At 43.6% G+C, this 26939-nt stretch overlaps 1 long non-coding RNA gene across 2 annotated transcripts; it reads left to right on the forward strand.

Annotated features, from left to right (window-relative positions):
* The first annotated feature begins 155 nt into the window (after positions 1–155).
* On the forward strand, positions 156–26189 carry LOC102410270. 2 transcript variants are annotated; one of them, XR_006549447.1, is made up of 3 exons: positions 156–404; positions 1078–1196; positions 26134–26189. It is a non-coding gene; the product is annotated as an uncharacterized LOC102410270 (long non-coding RNA). The 2 variants fall into 2 exon arrangements; XR_006549446.1 differs by lacking the exon at positions 26134–26189 and adding an exon at positions 2072–3454.
* Positions 26190–26939: the final 750 nt, after the last annotated feature.

Genomic DNA, 26939 nt, shown 5'->3' on the forward strand with positions numbered 1-26939 from the left:
GTGGGGGAAGGGAAGCGAGGGAGGGGACGTCCAGGTGTCTGGAATCACCGGCGCTCTGCTTTATAGGTAGGTGAGCGGCTCTGCCTGCTCTGCTAGGTAGAGGGGCTGAATTCAAGCCAATTTTCTTTTAAATTTCTGTTTTCAAATTGTATGTATCTAACAAAATTTACCATTTTAACCATTTAAAATTACAATTTTGTGAGGTTAAGTACATGCACATTGTTCTGTAACGGTCTCCAGCAGTCACCTCCAGAACTTTGGCACCTTCCCAAGCTCTTACCTGTTGAAGAGTAACCCCGCCCGTATCACCATTCTGCTTTCCGTCTCAGTGAATTTGACTAAGTGCCTCATACAAGTGGGATAACACAGCATTTGTCCTTTTGTGTCTGGCTTGTTTCACTTAGGTGATGTTCTCAAGGTTACTCCATGTTACAGCATATATCATACTTTTATTCCTTGTTAAGGCTATATAATATTCCATTGTATGCATATACCACGTTTTGTGTTTTATCAATCCATCTGTCAATGAACATCGGAGTGCTTCTACTTAACGCTGTTAATGAACATGGGTGTAGAATATCTTGTTTGAGTGCCTACTTTCAATTCTTCTGGGTATATGCCCAGAAGCAGAATTGCTGGATCATGGCAGGATTGTGTTTCCTTTATTTGAGGACTTGCCATACTATTTTTCACAGTGGCTGCACCATTTCACATTCCCACAGCAAAGCACATGAGTTCCAGTTTCTCCACATCTTTATCAACACTTGTTACTTAAAAAAAAAAAAGGCCATCTTAATGAATGTGACGTGGTATCTCATTGTGGTTTCTATTTTATTTTAAAATTCAAAAAGTTTTAAACATGCAAGCATGATTTTGAATTTTTACTATATATTTTTTATTTTGAAATTTTACATAAATGGTATCAGAGTGTAATATCTTTTTGTATCTTGCTATTTTCACCCTACTTTAGCTTTAGTGATTTAGCTATGTTGATAGTGTAGATTCATTTTGTTCCTTTTAACTGCTTCATAGTATTTAACTGGATGGATACCAACAGTTTATTCTATTTCCACACAGGGGTGATTTGATTGTTTCCACTTATTTGCTGTTACATCAAATGCCTACAGGAGTTATCCACTTGTGAACCTGAAGAAAAATATCTTTACCAAGAGCTTGTGCAGCTTCAACTTTACCAGGTTTGGCATATTTTTTCCTAGATGGTTGTACCAACTTGTACTTTTAACCAGCAATAGCATTCTCATTTCCCTATACTCAGTTTCACACTTGGGTTATCAGATTTTCATTTTTGTCAGCTCCAGGTAACTCATAGCTGTAACTTCCAGTTAGGATCACAATCAAAGCTGATTCAATTTTCTCTTGTTACTGACCCCCGGGAATTGCCTGTTTATTTCCTTTGCCCCCCCCCCCCCCTCCTTTTTTTCCCCTATTGAGCTGTTTCTCTTAATTCAAGATATTCTACGAATTTTTTCTTGGTTTTATGGATTGCAAATATTATGGGCCTATGGCTTGTCTTTACCCTTTGTATATGATGTCTTTTGCCTCAGAGACGATTTTCATTTTAATGTAGACAAAGTTATCCAATCTCTTAAATTACGATTTGCACGTTTTATTCCTTCTTAGAGGACCTGCCTCTTCTCCCACTATTTTAAAGCTGTCCTTCGCTGTTTTCGTCCCAAAGCCCAATAGTAGTTTTGCTTGTTTCTTGTAGGTCTTTAGTGCATCTGGAACTTATTTGGAGGCCTGCTGTAAGATAGGGATCTACTTTATCTTTTCCATATGGATGGCCAATTGTCTCCGAACCAATTATTGTAGAGTCGGTGCAGTCCGGCCTCTCCCCCGCCCCCAACATTCCAAGCCCTGGCTCCGACGTGGGCTGGCTTCTGGCCGCTCTTCCGCTCGGTTGGGCTGTGGGTCTGTCCCCGTCTGGCGTGCTTTTTCTGGGAGCCGCTGCAGAGACGCTGGTGAGAGCACCGCGGCCAAGAGTCATGCTCAGACGAGGATTTTTTTTTTTTAGATTTTGTTTTCTCTCTCTCTCTCTCTTTTTTTAAAGGAGAACTCGGCCGCCTTCCAGCCCCGGCCGCCAAGAATCTTCTGGGCTTCTTTAGAAGGCGCTGGCTCGCCCCACGCCTGTTCTCTCCCGGGCTCAGTTTCCCTCCCCTAACCCTACCGGGCCTCCCCGCCAGCTCCCGCCCTGCCGTCGGAAGAGTTCGCGCGCCCTCCCAGAGTATCCGCAGGCAGGCCGGCCGGCCGGCCTCTTCTGGGAGGATCTGGCTGCTTCCTTTGAAGTTTGAGGGTGGGGTCGGAGCGCCTCCGTTAGCCTTGAATCTCCCCTCCCGCGACGAAACAGCTCCTCAGGGCTGCCTGTCTTCAGAGACTTTGGCAGGCCCCTCTAGAATTTGCCCAGGTGAAGGGCAAGGCTTCAGAGGTGAGAGTAAGCTTGCCAGGCCTCCCCTCCTTTTGAGCCTGGAATGGTTGTTTGCTTCCTTTAAAATAATAAGCTGTAAGCCCTTTAGGAACACTTGTGAAACGTGGGAATTTAATTTCAGCCTTTTCTTAATTAGCAATAGTGCCTTGCTCCTCCTTCTCCCAGAAGCAGGGAAACTTCCTTAAAATCTCAGTTTATAGGCAAACAGGTTAGAACGTGTGAATTTCTCGGAGTTGGCGAAGTTGCAGTGTAAGTTTTCTTTAAGAGGCCATCTCTGACAAGCTTGAGGCTCCTCCTCTGCAGAAATGGGTTGGAAACTGAGGTGCTTGAGTACATTAGGTGAGCTGAACATAAATCCTCCCAGTTATTAGCAGGGTGTGCTTTCCATTTTTGCTGAGAACTGACCTGTCTGTCGGGGTTAAATGAGATGATGCATGAGCACTGAGCACAGTGCCTGACTCATAGTCAACACTCAGCAAATATTAGCTGCTGTTATATCACAAGATGCAATTGGAATTGAAATATAGTTTGCTGCTAAAGATGAACGATCTTAATCGGGGTAAAAACTAAATGATTGATTGTTTTAAATAAATGTGAAAAAAGCTTAAAACCTAATTACTTTGTGATGATCCTACAGATTCAGTTTCAGAGCAGACTTCTGTTGAGGTTGAACAGAAGGCCCAGGTTCATGGTCTATCTCATAGGACCTGGAGGTCATTACCCACAGCTTGATGATTGAGTGTTGAGTTTTATTTGTTTGGCTCTATGATCTCTGATTCGTCAGTAGTGGGATTTGGCATTCCTTTGTCTGAGGCTTTGGTTAGCATCTGATAATACATGTAGCATTTGTCAACTAACAAGTTTGTTAAATGTCCTAAGCCTTTACTGAACATCCCAGATTGAATAAAACTTTAACTTGTTTTGTGGCTGCATCTTGTGCCTTGCCAGATCTTAGTTCCCCGACCAGGGACTGAACCCTTACCCTCAGCAGTGAAAGCATGGAGTCTTAACCACTGGACCCCCAGGGAATTCCCAATAAGACATTATTTTGAGAACTTCCCTGGTGGGTGAGTGGCTAAGACTCCTCACTCCCAATGCAGGGGCCTGAGTTTGATCCCTGGTCAGGGAACTAGAGTTTACATGCCACAACTAAAAAGATTCTGAAACTGAATGATCCCACATGCTTTAACAAGGATCAAAGATTCTGCATGGTGCAACAAAGACCCAGCACAGCCAAGTAAATCCAAATAAGTAAAAATAAATAAATATTTTTTAAAAAGACATTATTTGGGAGGCACCTTTGTTTCTGGGCTTTCCTGAATGCCTGGTCTGTGGTAGGCCAGGAGCACAGGTATCTTGTGCAGTAATGAGGCAGTGTGTGAGCTGAGAAAATGAGGGTGTGTCTCAGGGTCTTGAGACTGGGATACTGTGACCCCAGGGAGTTTAACTTTCAAAATGATGCCAAGGAAAAAGGTTAAACAATGTAAAATGTGAAAGGAGTTTTACTAAATTCATATTTTGGTTGTGAAATAGAACAAAACTGGCTATTTTGTTCTGTGTGTTTTTTTTTTTAAGGAATACGAAAAAGAAAATAAACCTGAAGGTAATCTTATTTGCCTATTATTCGCTTATTCTTTTATTATGCACCTACATTACACATAGCACACTAATATGAGAGAGGAAACAGAGGTAATAGACCCAAGTGTTCATGAACTTGTAGAGGAGATAAATACACAGCAGTGTTGGTGTGTAGAGAGTATGCTGCTGCTGCTGCTGCTAAGTCGCTTCAGTCGTGTCCGACTCTGTGCGACCCCATAGACAGCAGCCCACCAGGCTCCCCCGTCCCTGGGATTCTCCAGGCAAGAACACTGGAGTGGGTTGCCATTTCCTTCTCCAATGCATGAAAGTGAAAAGTGAAAGTGAAGTCGCTCAGTCGTGTCCGACTCTTCGCGACCCCATGGACTGCAGCCCACCAGGCTCCTCCATCCATGGGATTTTCCAGTCAAGAGTACTGGAGTGGGGTGCCATTGCCTTCTCCAGGTGTAGAGACTATAGAGCTGGCTTAACTTGGGGTGGGGGCAGGAAGAGGCCAGAGAATCGGGGAATACTTTTTGGAGGAGGGCTTCCCTGATAGCTCAGTTGGTAAAGAATCACCTGCAGTGCAGGAGACTCCAGTTCAATTCCTGAGTTGGGAAGATCCACTGGAGAAGGGATGGCTACCCACTCTAGTATTTTAGGGCTTCCCTTGTGGCTCAGCTGGTAAAGAATCCATCTGCAATGCAGGAGCCCTGGGTTCGATCCCTGGGTTGGGAAGGATCCCCTAGAGAAGGGAAAGGCTACCCACTCCAGTATTCTGGCCTAGAGAATTCCATGGACTGTATTGTCCATGGTGTCACAACGAGTCAGAAACAACTGAGCGACTTTCACTTTTGGAGGAGGTCGTCCCTGGCCTATCTTGAATGTCTAGTAGGAATTAGGCAGGTGGAGAAAATGGGGGTAAGGGAAAGAGAGTGGATACAAATCAGTAAGAAGAAAACACAAGCTCAGAAAAAAATGGATTGGGGACTTCCCTGGTGGCTCCAGTGGGTCCTCGCTCCCAGTGCAGGGGTCCCAGGTTTGATCCCTGGTCAGGGAACTAGATCCCACATGCACAAAACTAAGAGTTTGTTGCCCTAACTAAGGCCACAACTTAAGACCTGACACAGCCAAATAAATAAATATTAAACATAAATAAATAAAATAATAATAAATAAATTAATTTTAAATAAATAAAAAGAAAAAAGGAACTTCCCTGGCAATCCAGTGGTTAAGACTTTGCCTTCTAGTGTAGAGTGCGGGTTCAATCCCTGATCTGGAGTTAAGATCCCACTTGCCTCACAGCCAAAAAAAAACAAAAGATAAAACAGAAGCAATATTGTAACAAATTCAGTAAAGACTTCAAAAATGGTCCACATTTTTAAAAAATCTTAAAAAATAAAAAAGGAAAGATCCCTCTGATATCAGTGAGATGGGCATGCTTGACTGGAGCAACAGGCAAGGTTTCTAGCCAGGCCTGAAATGAGAAGGGCCCTGCCCAAGCTACAGATTCTAGAGACAGAGTGGAGAGAATCTATAACAGTTCAAGATGACTGGATGTGTCATGGGATTAAGGGAGAGGGAAGAGTCTGAGCAGACAGATTTCAATCTTGGGACATTGGGTGAAGGTAGGGCCATGTACTGAGACATGGGAATTCAGGAGGAACGTATTTGCAGAGGTTGAGTTTGAGAAGCCTGGGGAATATCCAGATAGAAGTCGGGAGCTGGCAGGCAACAGAGAATACAGGGGCCCAGAGCGAAGGAGCAGGGTCTAGGTGGAGAGTTGGCTGTACCCAAGTGGCAGTGGAAGCCATAGGCCTGAATAGGATCACTCAGGGAGGATACATGGTATGGGATGGTCCTGGACTGGAAGAGGACTGGAATGGAACCCAATAGAATATAACATCTAAGGAGTAGGAAGATTTTATTGCAAAGAAAAAGGAAAGAGCAAACAAAAAGGCAGAAGAAAAATTACAGCCTATCAGTGAGGTTTGATTGCCTACCCTCCTTGTTCCTGGCAGAGCCCTGATTTTGTTCTGCATTCCACCCCTCCTCCAAGCAGCAGTAAATCCTGATTAATCCAAGCCAACTATGGTTCTCACAATTTCCTTGCCAGCAACTGATTTAGGAAGGGATATGTGATGCAATTCAGGTCCGTGAGAGGTAAGGAAAGACTTCTGGGGGCTTCTGGGGAAGATCTCCTCACTGGATAAAAATAGATAGGAAGAGGGAATTCCCTGGTGGTCCAGTGGTTAGGATTTGGCACTTTCACTGCGGAGGCTTGCATCCAACCCCCTTAATCAGGGAACTAAGATCCTGCAAGCCACAAGACATTGTAAAAAATGAAAGGAAAATTTACACTTCTTCAGTTGCATGTTGGCACCTGGGACTGCTGCAGTCATCTTTTAATTGTGCAGAGAGCTTCTTGAAGATAAGCCATCATGCTGAAGATGGTAGAGCAGAAAGATGGAAGGCACCTGGGTCCCTGATGCTGCTGCTGAGCCATCAAATTCATCAGCCCTGGAGCTGCCTTGTATCTGGACCTCTTGAAATGTGGGATAGTTCCTTATAGTTTAAACTTTTTTTAAAATTATTGTTCTTACTTGCAGCTGGAGGCAACCCACTCCAGTATTCTTGCCTGGGAAATCCCATGGATAGAGGAGCTTGGCAGGGTATAGTCCATGGGGTCGCAAAAGAGTTGGACACAACTTAGCGATTAAGCAGCAATGGAGGCATAGCCACAGAGAAGGATACTGCAGAAACCTAGGAAAGAGAACGTTCTAAGGAGGAGATGATTTGACATCTGAGGCTGTAGGAAGATGGAGTAATATGGAGATAGAAAAGGGTCTTTCTAGTGTGGGGGACTACTAATGACTTCAGTGAGCGTAGTAACCCTGGGAGTAACAGCTAGATTGAAAAAGGTTGTATGTGTATTCTCAGTCACTCAGTTATGTGCAAGTCTTTGTGACCCCATGGACTGTAGCCTGCCAGGCTCCTGTGTCCATGGGATTTCCTAGGCAAGAATACTGGAGGAATGGCTTGCCATTTCCTCCTCCAGAGGATCTTCCCTGACCCAGGGATCGAACCCATGTCTCCTGCATCTCCTGGCAAAAGTTACTTAGCCTTATATATAGTTGGCACTGATGAATATTTGAGGAAACATAACATTAAGACATGTGGAAGATAAGGAGGTGGGCAGGGAGTTTGAAACAGCGAGTTTAATATGGGGATCACAGATTGCTTCCAAGGGGTTTATGGATAGAATAGACCATGAACTGGAATGAATTATTATTTTGATTTTTCACTCACCTCTAATTAAAACTTAGCCTTCCCTTCCATTGTAACTGTAGGCATCGCACTTCACTAGTACGAGCAGTGCCTGTGACTCTGTCACTGCTAAAAAATCACAGCTATTTTTAGATCACATCACAGCTGATGCAGATGTTACAAAATATTGTTTATAATCTTCACTACCTGTGAATGAGTTGTTAGGCCCCCTCGAGATCTTGTTATTTAATACATCATGGATGACACAAAAATAAAATGAAAGAAGTACGTGTATGATTATACCATAGTTTATTTATTTGTTTATTTTGAACTGGGGCATCATAGCTTTGCATGGACTTTCTCTAGTTGCAGCAAGTGGGGACAGCGCTTCATTGTGTTGTGTGGGCTCTTCATTGCAGCGGCTTCTCTTATTGCAGAACACAGGCTCTAGGTGCTCACGCTTCAGTAGCTGCAGCACATAGGCTCAGTAGTTATGGTGCACAGGCCTAGCTGTCCTTGTGACACGTGGAATATTCCCAGACGGATACAGGGATCAAACCTATATCAAAACCTGGTCAGGGAACTAGACCCTCATGCCACAACTAAGAGTTCACATGCCACAACAAAGATCAAAGATCTCGAGTGCCACAGCTAGGACCCAGCGCAGCCAAATAAATAAATTAATTAAAAAAATTTTTTTTAAAACTGCATCATTCACCAGACTGCCAAAAGCATGCCCCAGATTCCAGAAGCATCTGTGGTGTGATAAGGGTTAAGAACTCAGCTCTAGGGACTTGCCTGGCAGTCTAGTAGTAAAATTCCATGCTTCCACTGCAGGGGGCATGGGTTCTATCCTTGGTTGAAACTAAGATCCAAAATAAAATAATAATAAAACAGCAATTAAAAAAGAACTTAGCTCTCAAGGGGAAAAGAGAGAAAGGGAGACTTGTACTGAGGAGGTGGGAATGTAGTGTCTGGGGAACACTGTTTTTCAGAGCATGGGAGAAGCTTGCAAAAGCCTCAGTATTTCAACATGGTGTTGAAATGCTGAAGGGACAAAGGGGATTTTAAGAACCAAGTCCCTGAGGAGACTGGAGCTCTTGGGATGCAGGGCTCAGGTGGAGGGATTAACTACAGGAAGGAAACTTTTCCCACAATGAAAGGGAGGAAAGGATGAGTGTGGATAAAAATAAGTGTTTTAGTGGGGTGGGAGCAGGGGACAGGAAGTTGAGGGGGATTCTGCCTGATGGCTTCTATTTTCACCATCTAGTAGGAGTGAAGCTATCTGCTGAGAGTAAGAGGGGAGGTGACAAAGGTAGGGAGCGGAAGAGAGGGCTGACAGGCACAAGTGTGAGGTCTCCCAGCCCAGTAGGTGGAGAGGGCTGGGACAGTTAGGGACCACCAGGACGTCAAGGCAGTAGTCCAGGTGGGAGTGTGCTGCCTGCGGCAGTGTTCAGCTGCCCAGGTGTGGGAGTCAGAGCGCAGATCAGTGAAAGCCAGGGCTGGGTTTTACCAGGAAGATGGGGGTGAAGATCAGGGGAGTAAATGAAGGATGGATCAAATTATGCAGACTGCCTGGAGAAGAATGTGAAGCTAGGAAGGGACTGATAGCTTGGAAGAATGAAATCAACATGAGAAGTAACAGAGTGGGACTAAGGGAATGAGAAGGTTGAGGTGCAGGAAGTGGTGGTGCAAGAGTTAGCCAGTCAGGTTTGAGGTTAAGGAATAGTTTGTGGGATGGCAGGTGGTGTGGTTTGTCCATAGTGTGTATGGAGGTGAGGAGGTCAAGAAACAGCCAGTCCAACCAGGACCATCCATGTGGATGTAAATGTGAAGGTGAGGTTTGGAGTGGAGAGGAAAATCTGGGGAATGTGGAAGACTGACTTGGAAGTAGTTGGATCTTTGGAACAAGCAGAAGAGTGTGGTGGTGGATAATAGGTGCCTCAAAAGAGGAGGGTGGCTTTTTCAGCAAGGCGAGAGTAATTATCTAAATCTATGGACTGGGAGAAAATATTTGCAAACAATGCAATGGATAAGGGCTTAATTTCCAAAATATACAAAGGGCTCATACAACTCAATGGGCTTCCCTCATCACTCAGTCAGTAAAGAATCTGCCTGTGATGCAAGAGACCTGGGTTCGATGCCTGGGTCAGGAAGATCCCTTGGAGAAGGAAATGGCAACCCATTCCAGTATTCTTGCCTGGAGAATCCAATGGATGGAGGAGCCTGGCGGGCTACAGTCCATGGAGCCGCAAAGAGTCAGACATAACTTAGCAACTAAACCACCACATACGACTCAACAAAACAAATAACTCGATCAAAAGTTGTTCTTCTCTGAAGAAGACATGTGCCAACAGGCACATGAAAAGTTGCTTAACATCTATTATTATTAGAGAAATGCAAATTAAAACTACAATGAAGGGATTTTCCTGGTGGTCCAGTTGCTAAGATGTCACACTCCCAATGCAGGGGACCCAGGTTTGATCCCTTGTCAGGGAACTAGGTCCCACGTGCTAAAGCTTAGAGTTCGCATGTAGCAATGGAGATCAAAGATCCTGTGTGGCACAACAAAGATCCAGCACAGCAAAATAAAAAATAATTTTTTAAAACCTACAATGAAGTATCACCTCACAGAGTTCAGATGTCCATTATCTAAAATTCTACAAATAATAAATGCTGGAGAGGATGTAAAGAAAAGGATGTGAAAAAAATTCCCACACTCCTACACTGTTGGTGGGAATGTAAATTGTAGCCACTATAGAGAACAGTATGAAGGTTCCTTAAAAAAACTAAAAATAGAGTTGCCATATGATCAAGCAATTCCACTCCTGGGCATATATCTGGAGAAAACTCTAATTTGAAAAGATACTCGCATCCCAGTGTTCACAGCAGAACTCTTTACAATAGCCAAGACATGGAAGCAACCTAAATGTCCACTGGTAGATGAATGGATAAAGAACATGTGGTACATATACACAATGGAATACCACTCAATCATAAAAAATAATGAAATAATGCCATTTGCAGCAACATGAATGGACATAGAGATTACATGAAGTGAAGTAAGTTCAAAAGAGAAAGAAATACCATATGATATCACTTATATGTAGAATCTACAAACACAAATGAACTTATCTACAAAGCAGAAATAGACTCACAGACATAGAGATCAGACTTGTTGCCTAGGGGGAGGTGAGAGGAAGAGGCATGGACTGAGAGTTTGGGTTTGGTAGATGCAAACTATTACATTTAGAATGGATAAATAGTCCTAATGTATAGCACAAGGAACTAAATTGTAATATATGGTAATAAACTATAATGGAAAAGAATCTTCAAAAGAATATATGTCTCTCTCTATATATATATCTGAATCACTTTGCTGTGCACCAAAACTAACACAACATTGTAAATTATACTTGTAAAAAGTTAATTGTCTAAAAATAGCAGTAAAGTGTGGGGACCCATGCTTCTGCTGTATAGCCAGGGCTTCAGAAAAACAAACAAAACTAGCCTTTATTGAAGAGGCCAGAAAGAGTCACACGATTTTGGACCTGACACCATCTAGTACAGTGGTTTCCAACCCCAGAAGATAGTCACCCTCCCATGCCTTACACCAACCAGGAGGCACTTGCAAACCAGCAGAGGCCTATTTGGTTGTATCACAAAAGTGAGGGTGGACAACACTCACTTTTAGTACCTAGAGATCAGAGATGCTAAATGTCCCACAGTGTACAGGATAGATCCACACTGCAGGTGACCTGTCCTGCCGTGTATGAGTGCATCTCATACACTTTACAAATGAGGAGACTGGGGTTCAGAGAGCTGTGTACTGACGTTTTGGAGCTTCTCTTTGTTTTGATATCATGTTAAGATTTGTGTCTGTGTCTGAGATCACTGTGGTAGACACTGGTGGTTGGTGAGTCCAGTCTGCTCTATCTAGTCACCTCCCAATGATTGGTCTACGGTTGCTTTAGTTCTGGCCAGTGAGATGTAAACAGAAGCCATGGAGCAAGACTTGTGGGAAAACTTTTTCAAAGGGCAAGTGCAGCCTGATGCCCTTTCCACATTTGCTCTATTCCCTTTCTTCTGCTTGGAAGTTGGTTCAGCAGCTGTCTTGTGTCCAGGAGCACAAAAAGCCACGCATTAGTGATGGAGCAACACAAAATAGAAAGGCCATGTGCCCCTGGGACATCCCAGGGGATCCAGTGGTTAAAACTCTGCACTTCCACTGCAGGGGACATGGCTCAATCCCTGGTGGAGGAACTAAAATCCCATATGTTGTATAGCATGGCCAAAATACTAAAAAAGAAAAAAAGGCCATGTGTCCTTGATGGTTTCCTAACCTCAAGCTTGGACTGCCTACCTCTGGATTTACCAAGGGAAAAAAACAAACTACTATTTATTTAAGCTGCTTTTAATTTAATGTTCTTTTAACATTAGCAGCTCACTGTATTTCTACTTGATTGAGTCAGAGGGCCAGTTAGTAACAGAGCTGAGGCTAATCCCAGGTATTCTGTCTCACAATCTAATATTCTTTCCTTGATAGTAATGATTCTCAACGAGTGGATCCCAGACAAACAGAATCAGCATTGCCTGGGAACTTGTTAGAAATGCAGGGAGTTCCCTGGAGGTCCAGTGGTTAAGATTCAGTGCTTTCACTACTGAGGGCATAGGTTCAATCCCTGCTTGGGGAACTAAGATCCCGTAAGCTTTGCTGGTTCAGCCAAAAAAAACCACAAAAACACAGAAATGCAGAATTTCATACCCCACCTCAAACTTGGGGGTGGAGCCCAACAATCTGGTTTAAGGAGCCCTCCCCGTGATATTCACACACCTCAGTTTGAAAGCCATTGCTCTCTAGCTATGGTCCTCAGGTTTGGTCCTGGCCCAGCAGCATCAGTGTAACTTACAGGCTTGTTAAAAGATAACCATCTCAGGGCTTCCCAGGTAGTTCAGTGGTAAAAGCATCCTCCTGCCATTGCAGGAGAGACAGGAGATACGGGTTCGATCCCTGGGTCAGAAAGACCCCCTGGAGGAGGAAATGGCAACCCACTCCAGTATTCTTGCCTGGAAAATCCCATGGACAGTGGAGCCTGGCAGGCTACAGTCCATGGGGTCACAAAGAATCGGACACGACGATTACAAGAAAGAAAAAAAACATTTCAGGTCCCACCCCAGATCTACTGGATCAGAATCTGCATTTTCAGGAGATCCTAGGGTTATGTGCAGGCATGTTGAAGTTTAAGGAGCATTGCTCAACAATATGCTCTCCTGAGTCTTTTGATTACTTATTGAAGCAAGAGTGCTGAAACAGAGATGACTGACCAGGCTGAAATAATACACTTAGGATTCAGCTATTTACACCACATAACAAGACCTAAACATTTAAAATTTTAAAAGATATAATCTACAATTAAACTTTCAAACTTGTATTTTAAACGTTTAAGAACATAAAAATTAACAAGGATCATATAATTGTACCCTATATACTTCATAATTCTTTTATATTTTATTTTAAAAAAGCTTTCGGCCATGCCCCACATCGTGTGGAAACTTAGTTCCCTGACCAGGTATCGAACCCACACCCCCTGCATTAGAAGGCAGTCTTAACCACTGGACCACCAGGAAGTCCTATGTGTGCTGCGCTTAGTTGCTCAGTCGTGTCCAGTTCTTTTCGACCCCTTGGACTGTAGCCCACCAGGCTCCTCTGTCTATGGGGATTTTCCAGGCAAGACTATTGGACTGGGTTGCCATGCCCTCCTCCAGGAGATCTTCCCAGTGCAGGGATTGATCCCAGGTCTCCCACATTGCAGGTAGATTCTTTACCATCTGAGCCACCAGGGAAGTCCCATAATTGATTTCAAATGAAAAACTTATACCAGGTATAAATTTGAGTATGCTCTTTTAGGAATCACTTGAATGAGGTGAATTTGTGTATGCCACCAATGCCTCTGTAAAAGAAATCATGCAGTATTTTAAAAATAAATGATAATGTTTTAATATATTTATACTCATTGGAAAAAAGTTAGGGGAAATTTCAATTTTGTATTTTATTGTCTAGTTTTTGCATCCCTTCTTGTACTGATTGGAAATTACGTATTTAATGATGGCATTTTCAGGATTCTGCTCTTGTCCTTAGTTCATGCCCATGTTACCCCTGATTGCCGCACTCTCGTAACTGCTAACAGATACAGTTTCATCAAATGGATGACCTTAGGCCCTCATTTCAGCCTGCCCTAAAATACATTTTGCTAGGGATGCCTGCTTTAAAATGTATTTAATTTTCTTATCTTGATATTCTTTAAGTGTACTTTCCAGAAAAGTAGCTTTTAGAAAGATAGACATATTTCTGTTACTTTCATTGTCTGTTGTATGTAACTAATTTCTTTGTGCAGAACGGAGGGTCTGTCTGTTCGAATTGTTGCCACTGTGCATCACCGTCTTGATCCAACCTTTCCCCTTTCAGTTTGCAGAGAAAATGACAACCACACCCTAAGAAAAGGGAAGGGTTGAGGCGGTTCTCCTCAGAAGGGGTTCCTGGGGGCTCCTGTGAACCCTCTAGCTCATTTCCCATTATAACCATTTTTCCATTATGGTTTATCACAGGATACTGAATATAGTTTGCTCCGCTACACATTAGGACCTTGTTGTTTATTCTGTATATAATAGTTTGTATCTGCTAACCCCAAGCTCCCAATCCATCCCTCCCGACCTCACCCAAGACAGCTTCTTTTGAAAAATTGTTATTTATTTATTTAGCTGTGTCGGGTCTCAGTTGAGGTACACAGGATCTCACTGTGTCATGAGGCATCCTTTGTTGTAGCACATGGACCCTCTAGTTGCACCTCTAATTGTGGCTTAGTTGCGCAGAGGTATGTGGGGTATTCGTTTCCCAACCAGGGATCTAACCCTTGTCCCCTGCAATGCAAAGTAGATTCTTAACCACTGGATCACCAGAGAAGCCTCAAAAAATAGCTTCTTTTTTTTTTTTAAGGATTTTCTTTAGTAAATATATATTTATTTATGTATTTTTGGCGGCGCTGAGTCTTCGTTTCTGCTCCCAGGCTCTCTCTAGTTGCAGTGAGCAAGGGCTGCTCTTAGTGTGATGTCCTGACTTCTCATTGCGGTGGCTTCTCTTGCTGCGGAGCACAGGCTCTAGGGCATGCAGGCTTCAGTAGCTGCAGCTCACAGGCTGAGTAGCTGTGGTGCCCAGGCTTAGTTGCTTGGCAGCATGTGGAATCTTCTGGGATTGGCAGGTGGATTCTTAACCACTGGACCACCAGGGAACTCCCCTCAAGATAACTTTTAAACACATAAAATGTTTGATCACTGAGTACTTAGTCTATTTCAACTTTTCATTTCATGAATGAGGAAACTGAGGCTTATTTATTTTTCAAAAAGTATGTTTGCATAATTTACCAATAATGGTATTGTGTATGGTTTGTAGTTTCCTTTCTTCTGTTGTAAGTTGTATTTTTTTTTTTTCTCCTTCTTACAGTAAAGATGATTTCTGTTTAAGTCACAATGTATTTGGCTTGGTGCTCTGGTCAGAGTTCCTTTTTAAGATTCTATTGTGCCAGACAGGAAAAAATTTCATTAGTTTTTTTTTTTTTCTTATGAAATAAGAAAGTTTCCATTTTTGGAAGCATTGTAGTAAGATGCAATATCTTCTATTACTGCTTTAATATGTTGTTGTATCTAATAGTTTGATTTCCTGTAGTATCTGGGACTGTTTTTGTTTCTAAAGCTTCCACTGTTTTTATATGTATGTTGACAGCCAGAATACTGGAGTGGGTAGCCTTTCTCTTCTCCAGGGAATCTTCCCAACCCAGGGATCGAACCCAGGTCTTCCGCATTGCAGGCAGATTCTTTACCAGCTGAGCCACAAGGGAAACCCTGACATTTGTAGTCGCTTTGACTCTACTGGTGTTTCTTATGCTACCAGTACCTCTCTTTAGCTATGCCAGGCTAGTGTATTTGGCTAGCTCATTTAGGAGATTATTAAAAATTAACTTTTGACATGGTTTTAGTTTCCTGCTTTCTATCATTTAGTTTGTTGAATCAACACAATTTAACAAAACCTTTTAGGTTCTAAGAATAGTTATTTAACAGCCTAACTGAAAATTGGAAAATCCAGCCCTAACACTTTTTATTAATGGTTTTTGTTTGTTTTGGAGCTCTCATTTTCTTAGTCCTGGCCTGTCTGCCCCTTGGGCTCCTTACTGCCCTGGTTTAAGACTTTGGTGGCTGACCCCAAGGTTCTGCAGGTCTCAAGACAGTCCCTTTGTGCAGGCTCTTTGGGGGGAGGGTGGGGATCTGTGAGTGTTCTGAGGATTCTCTGTGAGAACTGTCCACGTCCTTTCCCTTGCCTGCTTCAGTCCCATCTGTAAATGAGTGACAGAGGCCAGTCAGTGAATGCCTTCTGGATGGACCGGGACCAAACAGGTAGAAACAGTGCCCCCTGGGTTGAATCACTCTGTGATCGAGTAAGATGATAGCCCAGGAACCCTGGAAACGGCCTGTGTCCACTTCCCTCTACCATAGTTCCTCCATGGCTCAGGAATGATACATGACTTAGGTGTTTTTCTGTTAATCACATGTTGAAGCAAAATCATTCTCAAACTATTCTCACATGTTGGAATCAAAGTAATTTTAATCTAATCTTCCCTAATCTGAGTTGACATCTGTATGACATGGTTCTTCCTCTTTGGCATATCTTACTACTGAGCCTGGGCCGTAGAGCCTGGGAGTTGCAACTAGTGAGCCCACATGCCGCAACTACTGAAGCCCTTCGGCTCTAGAGCCTGTAATCTGTGACAAGAGAAGCCACGGCAGTGAGACACCCAAGTGCTGCAATTAGAGAGCAGCCCCTGCTTGCCGCAATTAGAGAAAGGCCCATGCAGCAACGAAGACCCAGCACAGCCAAAAATTAAAAAAAAAATTTAATAAAAAAAAATGCATTTGAGGGTACAGAAAAAGAGATTTTATATTCTGGTAGCCTTTGCTTTATTAACGTAGAGATATCTTTTTTTGTTTTAAAGGAAGTGATAAAGCTGTATTTACCGAGACTTGATTGTACATAGAAAATCCTAAGGAATGTGTCTGAAAAAGCTACCAGAACTAATGAGGGACTTTAGAGAAGTTATGATTCAAGATCCATATACACAAGGGAATTGCATTTTTAAAAAAAATGAAACATTTTTCATTATTTATTTTTTAATGTGGTAAAGGATACATCACATAAAATTTACCATTTTAACTGTTTTTAAGTGTACAGTTCGGTGGCTTTAAGTACATTTACATCAGTGTGCAACCACTGAGATAGCTTCTTAACACATAAAACTTTTGATAAATATATAGCAAATGTATATATCAAAATATATAAACTGATGAATAGAAAATAGGATGGGGAAACTTTGTATTTTACCTGTATTTCTTCTTCAGGGTAGAACAAAATCTAAGCACTGAGTTGTAGATATAACTGACTTACCATCTATTCTGGATGTGTATCATCTTCCTCACACTACCTTGGGAAGATAGGAAAAACAGTGTTTTAATGGGAGAGGACACACTTTTTCTATGTAAAATAATCATCTCTACTGGGTTTAACCATTATAGCATCAAAACATATTTGTTGTAGTAAATATAGAAAAAAAAAACAGATAAGCAAAAAAAGTAAATAACTTGGAAGGATAAATATTGACCTTTTAGGCATTTGGAATGCTGTTGTTTTCAGTATTTGAGGATTTAAATATTGACAGTATTAACTTGTGCTTGAGTTAATTGTAAGCCACAATTAGCAGACTTTAGTTCAATAGCATTTCAGGGTGAGTGAGTTCCCAGCGATCACAGATGAATAGGTTTTATTTCTGTTTTTTGTTTGAAAGAAAATCTTATGATGGATTCGATTTTATGTGTGTCTGTGTTTGAGTTTTTTCCCCACTTAAAAGATGTGTTGCTGACTCATTGGAAAAGACCCTGATGCTGGGAAAGATTGAGGGCAGGAGAAGAAGGGGCAGTAGAAGATTAGATGGTTGGATCAGTGAACATGAGTTTGCACAAACTCTGGGAGATACTGAAGGACAGGCTCAGTTGTCTCCAACTCTTTGTGACCGCGTGGCCTATACAGTCCATGGAATTCTCTAGGCCAGAATACTGGAGTGGATAGTTGTTCCCTTCTCCAGGGGATCTTCTCAACCCAGGGATCAGACCCAGTTCTCTCACATTGCAGGCAGATTCTTTACCAGCTGAGCCACAAGGGAAGCCCAAGAATACTGACATGACTTAGTGACTAAACAATAAATGATGTGTTGAGACTTCCCCGGCAGTCCAGTGGTTAAGACTCTGTGCTTCTACTGCAGGAGGCACCAGTTTGATCCCTGTTTAGGGAACCAAGATCCCTCATGCCACACAGGGTGCAGCCCCCCAAAAAGATGTGTTTGTTTCATCAGCTGGTTAAGTATATATATGGCACAAGTATAATGTGTTTTCTGACCTTTGACTTACAAGAGACTTGATTTTATCAAGTGTTCTTTACACTTGTAGGTAATCATTAAAATTGGGTACTGCGAAAGTCTGATAATGAGAATCTGGCTTCTCTTCGATTTGGAAGAGGTGAAAGTAAAGTCGCTCAGTCGTGTCTGACTCTTTGGGACCCTGTGGACTGTAGCCCACCAGGCTCCTCTATCCATGGGATTCTCCAGGCAAGAATACTGGAGTGGGTTGCCATTTCCTTCTCTAGGGGATCTTCTCCACCCAGGAATCGAACCACGGTCTCCTGCCTTGCAGGCAGATGCTTTAACCTCTGAGCCAAATCGTCAATGGTATACGCCTTATCTACACTAGTGGAGGGTGGTTTGCACACATTTCCCTGAAGCAAAATATCCAAATTCCTTCTGGGGCCTTTTGGAATGCATCATGATCTTACAGTAACAGGCTCTTTTATCTGGAAGTCCAACCCTCTCGTTTTTACAGACCCCTCTGTGCCCCAGTTAGATAGTACTCCCCTCCCAGTTTTCCTCCAGTACCTTGTCCAGCCTTCACCATTGCCCTAATTATGCAGTCACATGATGAATTGTTTATATTAACACGTAAACAATAGAGTGGGAAATTCTTCAGCTGGTCTATATCTTGCTCATCACTGTTGTCAGTAGCACTTAGCACAGTGCCTGAAACTACCAGTTTCTCAATAAATGTTTGTTGAGTGAATGAATGCTGAGACAGAGGCCCAGGGACACGAAGTGCCCTGCCCAAAATCACAAATCTAGTTAGTGACAACCATGTGAGACTTAGGTTATGATAACATTGTAATTACATCACATTGCCTGACACATGTCAAGAGAGGCCAGAATTGGACTGGATCTTGGAATAAAACTCTGGTGACACAATATCTGTGTAAATTTCTACTTTACATGATGATCCACAACATCCAGAGTTGACTCTGAGGTTCATCTTGAGAGGCTTCTTTTGGTACCTTAGAGTTTTGTTTCTTTTGCTAATACTCTACCAATAGGAAAGATATGTGGGGTGGAGGGAGAATTCCCATGATTGGGAAAGGAAGGGCTTCCCTGGTAGCTCAGCTGGTAAAGAATCGCCCTGAAATGCAGGAGATCTGGGTTCAATCCCTGGGTTGGGAAGATCCCCTGGAGAAGAGAACAACTACCCACTCCAGTATTCTGGCCTGGAGAATTCCACGGACTGTATAGTCCATGGGGTCACAAAGAGTCAGACACGACCGAGCAACTTTCACTTTACATATGAGAGTAGGTGAAGTCCCTAGTCTACAGAAGGGCAGGGAGATCTCTCCCCTTCCCTGGGGTCCACAGACCCTCAATTATCTTCATGGTCAGTTTTTGTTACAAATATGTAATCATTACTGGAATAGATGGGGGAAGGTCAGTGACAACCCTGTGTGTATGTGATAACCACTTAGATTTGTGACAAGATCAAGGTTTTGCTTTGTTTTAAAGCAGAGAGGGTTGGAATAGGATGTCAACATGAGAATACCAGATCGATACTGGCTGTGGCCTTTGAGGAGGTCAGAGTGACCCAGGAAATATAATCTGGCCAGTGGCCGGTGGCAACCATTCCTGAGCTCAGCAGTCTTCTGTGATGGTATGCTCCAGGAAATTTGCTCCAAGGAGGCCTCAGGATGCTGACATTGACTGCTTTCCTGAGTGACAGCTGGAATGTGTGTGTGAGTCTGAGAGAGGGAGAGGGAAGGAGGGTGGGGAGGAGAGGGATGAATGGAGAAGTAGGCAATCTAGAGAAGGTGTGGCCTGGCAGACCTGTTGGAAGTCCTTTTTATTCACTATGTCAAGGTGACGAGGTAGCACCAGAGCCACCTAGATGGCCATTGGAAAAGGTGTGTAAGGTCTGGGCTGGCCCCATAGGTGGGAGTGTATTGACGTGGGCAGGGGTATTGATATGTCTTCCAGCTTCAATGAGGAGCCGCTGTCTTGGTTGCTTATTATGAGCCTGCTGCCTGAGCTCAGTGGGCAGGTGAGGACAGCACCTGGCTGGACCTCAGGGATGAAACCAACACACTTTTGTTCCCAAATCCTCTGTAGACATTGATGCATATGGAGAACAGTTAGGTTAAGTTCTCACTTTTTTTTTCTTGGCCACACTACTTGGCTTGTGGGATCTTAGTTGCCTGACCCAGAATTGAACCCAGGCCCAGCAGTGAAAGTGCTGAGTCCTAACCACCAGGCCACCAGGGAATTCCCCCTAGCTCTCACTCTTCTGACTGCATGTCTCTTTAGAATGGTCATCATTTCTTGTCATGAGTTGGAGTCCATAGAATGGGCTTTATGAGTCAAGAACCCCTTAACATTATTTTCAAGTCTATATGTTTATTTTTTTCTGGGGAAAAGTTTGTAACAGTTTCTCGAAAGTGACCCATGTATCAACAAAGGTTAAGAACTCTTGGCATAGGAGAAGCAGAAGAAATGCTTGCATTTATAGGGCCTTGCTGTTCACAGGGCAAGGATGTCAATGAATGGAGTATGACAGGGTAGGAAGGATCAATTTGGTGGCTCAGGGCGATGGATTAACAGCTGTTGCATCTCCTGATAATGGAACATACCTGAAGGCATGTACTCACATGTGGGTTAGAGGCAGTGGTCAGAAACTGACTGAATGAGCAAAGGACAACTACGGTGCCTACAGAGAAATAAATAATGTGAGTCCAAGGGAACCTAGCTGGTTGAATAGAAGAGTCACTTTGGGGAGCTCCCTGAACACAACTGGATTCCAAAGAAGACAGAGTATCACAGTGTTCTCAGGACTGAGTGTGTTTACAATCCATGAGAGGGTGAGGTCACAAGGAGTTCCAGGGGCCATATGGACTTCAGTTAAGGCTGTCCCCTGGCTGTGGGTGGGGGACCCTCTTCAGCTGTATCATCTGTGGTTATGTCCTAGAAGCTGAAGTCATAGTCTGGCCTCCATTAGCCCTTGGACATAAAGCCTAGTAGATTCATTGGTATTCGATCCTTTTCATGAACCTCAGGGAGAAGGCAATGGCACCCCACTCCAGTACTCTTGCCTGGAAAATCCCATGGATGGAGGAGCCTGGGTAGGCTGTAGTCCATGGGGTTGCTAACAGTCGGATGCGACTGAGCGACTTCACTTTCACTTTTCACTTTCATGCATTGGAGAAGGAAATGGCAACCCACTCCAGTGTTCTTGCCTGGAGAGTCCCAGGGATGGGGGAGCCTGGTGGGCTGTCATCTATGGGGTCACACAGAGTCAGACACAACTGAAGCGACTTAGCAGCAGCAGCAGCAGTAGCAGCAGCAGTAGATGACCTGGTATTTTTTCCACACCATCCCTGGGACCAGTGTCCTGTGTGATTCATTTCCACCTTGGGGCCCCGCTGATGAGATTGGATAGTACCGTTTCCAGAAACGGAATCTGAGTGGGCAAGAGAAATGTTTTGGGGAGCAATTATCTCTAGGGTCCAGAATCCTAAAGAAGAATGGGACATGGTGGGAGTGGGAATTCTCAGGGGTGGCTGTAGGTTGGGAAAAGAAAAATGGATCACTTTCAAACTCTGGGGTTGTTTGACTCAATGTTTTTCTCACTGGCCCAGCTGTAGTTGGGTGTTGCTGAGGCTCTCTCCCAGGGGATTCCTGAGTAGCCCTGGCGGTAAAGAACATACCTGTCAATGCAAAAGATGCATGAGGCATGGGTTCGATGCCTGGGTTGGGAAGATCCCTAGAGGAGGTCATGACAACCAGCTCCAGTATTCTTATCTGGGAAATCCCACAGACAGAGGAGCCTGGCAGGCTACAGTCCATAGCGTCACAGAGTCAGACATGACTGAAGTGACTTAGCACACGTGCACACACGAGGCTTTCTCTCCCTCCTCACCTCCTGCTTCTGGTCATCTCTTGGCTGAGCCTGTGCTCCTTGAGCGAGGCGAGCCACTGCAAAGCTGTTTCAGGGGAACACATCCAGTTGGCAGCTTTGTTTTACCCTATAGGTGACCTACCCCCTGTGCCAGTTCTGATGCCCCCTTTCCCAGCTGACTTTGCAGAGAGGGCCTTAGAACTGCCATACTGTCCACTGATTCTCTGTTTTGGTGTAGCCGTCGACAGATCCAGTTCATGCTTCATGACTATTATTTGATCTTGTAGGAAGTAAAATACTCCTAGTCACCAGTTGGTTTCCACTCAGGTGCTAATGGCATCTTGTATAAATGTATCCATTGGGACCATTTTCAGAGGCTCAAATATCAGAAATTCAACTTGAATTCAGAAATTCAAGCCAAGTTCCTGGGATATCTTTTCTTAAGTCATGCATAAAAGAAATTGAAAAAAAAATCTCTAAAGTTGCAGAAATGACATCTCTTATTCCTTTTCCTCCTCTTTGAAAATGGGCTGATTATAGTCAACCGTGTTATTGATCTGTAGGCCAGTGTGATGAACACACAAATTTATCCTGGGGTATGCTATTATGTGATTGTACGGCAAGGCTTTTAATGTCTTCTTGTTAAAGGAAAGGCAGAGAGTAGAAGCTATGGCCTTGACACTGTTCTTTTATTTGTTTAATGAATGTTTATTGAACGGTTACAATGTGCTAGGACTGTGGTAGATATCAGGGCTGAAGAGATAAAAGATCCTATCCCAGTCTACAAGAAATGCATGGGCCAGCTGGGGAGACAGAGAAGTGAGTCATTAATGAAATAGAGTGGAGCAATTGCCGGGAAAGCCGTGATCAGGGGGCTGGTATCCCAGAGGCAAACCTAAACAGTGTATTTAAAAGCAGAGATAACACTTTGCCAACAAAGGTCCGTATAGTTAAAGCTGTGGTTTTTCCAGTAGTCATGTACAGACGTCAGAGTTGGACCATAAAGAAGGCTGAGTGCTGAAAAATTGCTGCTTTTGAATCGTGGTGCTGGAGAAGACTCTTGAGAGTCCCTTGAACTCTGCAAGGAGATCAAACCAGTCAATCCTAAAGGAAATCAGTCCTGAATATTCCTTGGAAGGACTGATGCTGAAGCTGAAGCTCCAGTTCTTTGGCCACCTGATGTGAAGAGCAGACTCTTTGGAAAAAATCCTAATGCTGGGAAAGATTGAAGGCAAAAGGAGAAGGGGGCAGCAGAGGATGAGATGGTTAGAGAGCATCACAGACTCAAGAGACATGAGTTTGAGCAAACTCTGGGAGATAGTGAAGGACAGGGAAGCCTGGTGTGCTGTAGTCCAGGGGGTCACAAGGAGTCAGACACGACTTAGTGACTGAACAACAACAATAATCCCTGAGGCAAGATACTGCCTCCTTCAGTGGAAAATCAGTAGCCCCTCACTGTTTTACCAGGGCCGGGGGAGGGGGATTTTCCATGTGGAAAAGTGGATTTTCCAGATAACCAGGCTTATTTTTCTAGGTCCCCAAACTTAAAGGATTAAAAAAATTTGTTTTCATGGAAATAGGTAAAATGTACTCTTTTTTTTTTTTTAAGTTCTTAAGCTATAGTTGGTTTATTTTTTTAAAAAAATTTTGGTCACACCATGGGGTTCGTGCAGCACCCAGCCAGGGATGGAACCTGTGCCCCCTGCAGTGCAAGCTCAGAGTCCAGGGAAGGCCCCTCTTTTTTCCTAAATGGTATATGCTCAATGAAATTCAGTCTTTTCTCCTTGACTCCAGGCACTGCATGAATGCTAGGCTTTGGATTTGGCTGTGCTGCCCAAAATCTCTTATTTTCTCCTCTAAGCCAATTGGCCTTTCCTTAGGACTTTTTGCAATGTTTCTGTTCCTGCTCTCCTTATCGGACTGATTCTGCTGGTCCTGACTGCGTTTAGCTGACAGTCCCAGATAGCACTCTCCTTTGTACTTTCAACTTTGTGTTGGTTTAGGAATTCATAAATCCAAATAGGCCAGACTTTTATTTAAAATAACAGTAAGGTGGGATTTCCCTGGTGGTCTAGTGATTAAAAACCCGCCTTGCAATGCAGAGGACACGGGTTGGACCCCTGGTTAGGGAAGAGCCCACGTGCAGTGGAGCGACAAAGCACCTGAGCCACAACTGTTGAGCTCGCGCACGTAGAGCCTGTGCTCCACGACAAGAGAGTTCATAGCAGTAAGCCTACGCACTGCAGCTAGAGAGTGGGCCTCTCCCCACAACTATAGAAAGCCCGCGGGCTGCAAGGAAGACCCGGCACAAACAAAAATGATACATTAATTAATTTAAAAAGTACGAGTAAGGTGGGAAGTCCTTCCCTGGTGGTACAGTGGCTAGGAATCCACCTGCCAACTCAGGGGACTCGGGTTTGACCCCTGATCCTGGAAGATTCCATATGCTATGGGGCAGCTAAAGCCTGGGCGCCACAACTACTGAGCCCTTGCTCTAGTCAGCAAGCCACAGCTGCTGAGCCTGAACGCATGAACTACAGAAGCCTGTCCACCTAGAGCCCATGCTCTGCAACAAGAGAAGCCACCGCAGTGAGAAGCCTGAGCACCACAACTGGAGAGTAGCCCCTTCTCGCTGCAGCTAGAGAAAGTCTGGCACAGCAGCGAAGACCCAGCACAACCAAAAGTAATAAATAAATACAATTATTTTTAAAAGTGAGTAAGTAGACTGTAAGTCAAGACTTGACAGCATCACCTTTGGGCAAAGAGCATAATCTTGAGTATGTGAACATGGCTACTGAAAGTGCCTCTTTAATTTCCTTTCTGTTGTATTTGTATTCACTTGAGGGACATTTCTGGAGAAGGAAACGGCAACCCACTCCAGTACTCTTGCCTAGAGAATTCCGTGGACAGAGGAGTCTGGTGGGTTGCTGTCCATGGGGTCTCACAGAGTCAGACACAACTGAAGCGACTTAGTATGCATGCATGTATTGGAGAAGGAAATGGCAACCCACTCCAGTGTTCGTGCCTAGAGAATCTCAGGGACGGAGGAGCCTGGTGGGCTGCCATCTGTGGGGTCGCACAGAGTCGGACACCACTGAAGCCACTTAGCAGCAGCAGCAGAGGGACACTTCTGAGTGCCCCGGCCATGTGTCAGTCAACAGACACAGCAATGAACAGGTCATTCCTTGCCCTCAGGGAGAAAGAATAAAACTAAAAACATAAAATAATAAAGTGCGAGAACTTCCCTGGTGGTCCAGTGTTTAAGACTCTGCACTCCCAATGCAGGGAGCACAGGTTCCACCCCTGGTCAGGGAACTAACATGCCACATGGCTTAACAACAACAACAATTTTTTTTAATTTAACAACAAAAAAATAACAGAATATGGTGACATTATGGCAGGGAAAGTACAGAATGCTAACATTATCAAAAACACATGCATGCTAAGTTGCTTCAGTCATGTCTCACTCTGTGTTACCCTAGGGACTGTAGCCTGCCAGGCTCCTCTGTCCATGGGATTCTCCAGGCAAGAATACTGGGGTGGGTTGCCACATCCTCCTCTAGGGCATCTTCTCAACTCAGGGATCGAACCTCATTTCTTGTCTCCTACATTGTCAGGAGGGTTCCTTTACCAATAGTGCCACCTGGGAAGACCCCAGGGTGCAGGTGGAACATATATGGAAAAGTCAGAAATCTTCATTGGAAATGACATGTAGTAACATGCAAGAAGAATAAGGAGTCAGCCAGAGGAAGGAAGTGGAGCAAGGAGATCTCAGAGGAGGAGACATGTGAAGAGAGCTAGGAAGCCAGAGCATGCCTGGTTGAAGAACCTGAAGGAAGCCCAGCATGGCTGGAGAGTGAAGGGAGCCAAGGAGAGATGTGGTACAGAAAAAGGCAGGGGCCAGTGCTTCTGGAGACAGCATCTGGCAGATGAGGGAGAAAGCTTCACAGCAGATGTCTGAGGAACTATTGTAGTCTCAAGATCTACTGAAACATTTGATCCTCCAAATAAATTCTCAGTGGATCTTAAGTCTTATCTAAGTGTCATATGCTTCAGGGAGCCTTCGGATCAGTCAAACTTTGGAGGGAACACACATCAAAAATTAGCTGTATAGCATGTGTTGATTCTACTTTATAGTGAAAGAAACATTCATTATGTATTTTATTTATTTTTGGCATCACTGGGTCTTTGTTGCTGCATGCAGGCTTTTCTCTAGCTATGGCAAGCAGGAGCTACTCTCTAGCTGCAGTGCTTAGCTTCTAATTGCGGTGGCTTCTCTTGTTGTGGAGCTTGGGCTCTAGAGCTCAGGTTCAGTAGTTGTGGCAAACAGGATTAGTTGCTCCACTGCATGTGCGATCTTCCTAGACCAGGGATTGAACCTGTGTGCCCTGCCTTGGCAGGTGGATTCTTAAAAACTGGACCACCAGGGACGTCCAAAATATATTTATTAAAATTTTAAAAAGCATATCCCTTTTATGCTATGATTTTTCCAGTAGTCATGTATGGATGTGAGACTTGGGCTGTAAAGAAAGTTGAGCACCAAAGAATCGATGCTTTTGAACTATGGTGTTGGAGAAGACTCTTGAGAGTCCCTTGGGCTGCAAGGAGATCCAGCCAGTCAATCCTAAAGGAAATCAGTCCTGAATATTCATTGGAAGGACTGATGCTGAAGCTGAAACTCCAATACTTTGGCCACCTGATGGGAAGAATGGACTCATTGGAAAAGACCCTGATGCTGGCAAAGATTGAAGACAGGAGGAGAAGGGGATGACAGAGGATGAGATGGTTGGATGGCATCACTGACTCAATGGACATGAGTTTGAGCAAGCTCCAGGAGTTGGTGATGGACAGGGAAGCCTGGCATGCTGTAGTCCATGGAGTCTTAAAGAGTTGGACATGACTGAACAACTAAACTGAACTGATCCCTTTTATATTTCCTGTATTTTCAGAAATTAGTTCTGAGGCAAAAGTTGATTTAATGTATAACTTTTAATATTTAATGTAAACTTTTAATTATATTTTTCATAAATACTTATTCTAAAATAATAGATATTATTTATTTTTATATAAATATATTTATTTATTTTATTTATGTATTTTAAAAAATATTTTTGGTTGCTCTGCAAAGCTTTTGGAATTTTAGATCCCCAACCAGGGATTAGACCTGGGTCCTCTGCAGTGAGATCAAAGAATCTTAGCCACTGGACTGCCAGGGAATTCCAAAAATAAATCTTTTTAAAAATAAAGAGATGCAAGAGATCCAGGTTTGATCCCTGGGTCAGGAAGATCCCCTGGAGGA

Source organism: Bubalus bubalis, chromosome 3, assembly GCF_019923935.1.
Source record: "Bubalus bubalis isolate 160015118507 breed Murrah chromosome 3, NDDB_SH_1, whole genome shotgun sequence".
Taxonomy (NCBI): Eukaryota; Metazoa; Chordata; class Mammalia; order Artiodactyla; family Bovidae; genus Bubalus; species Bubalus bubalis.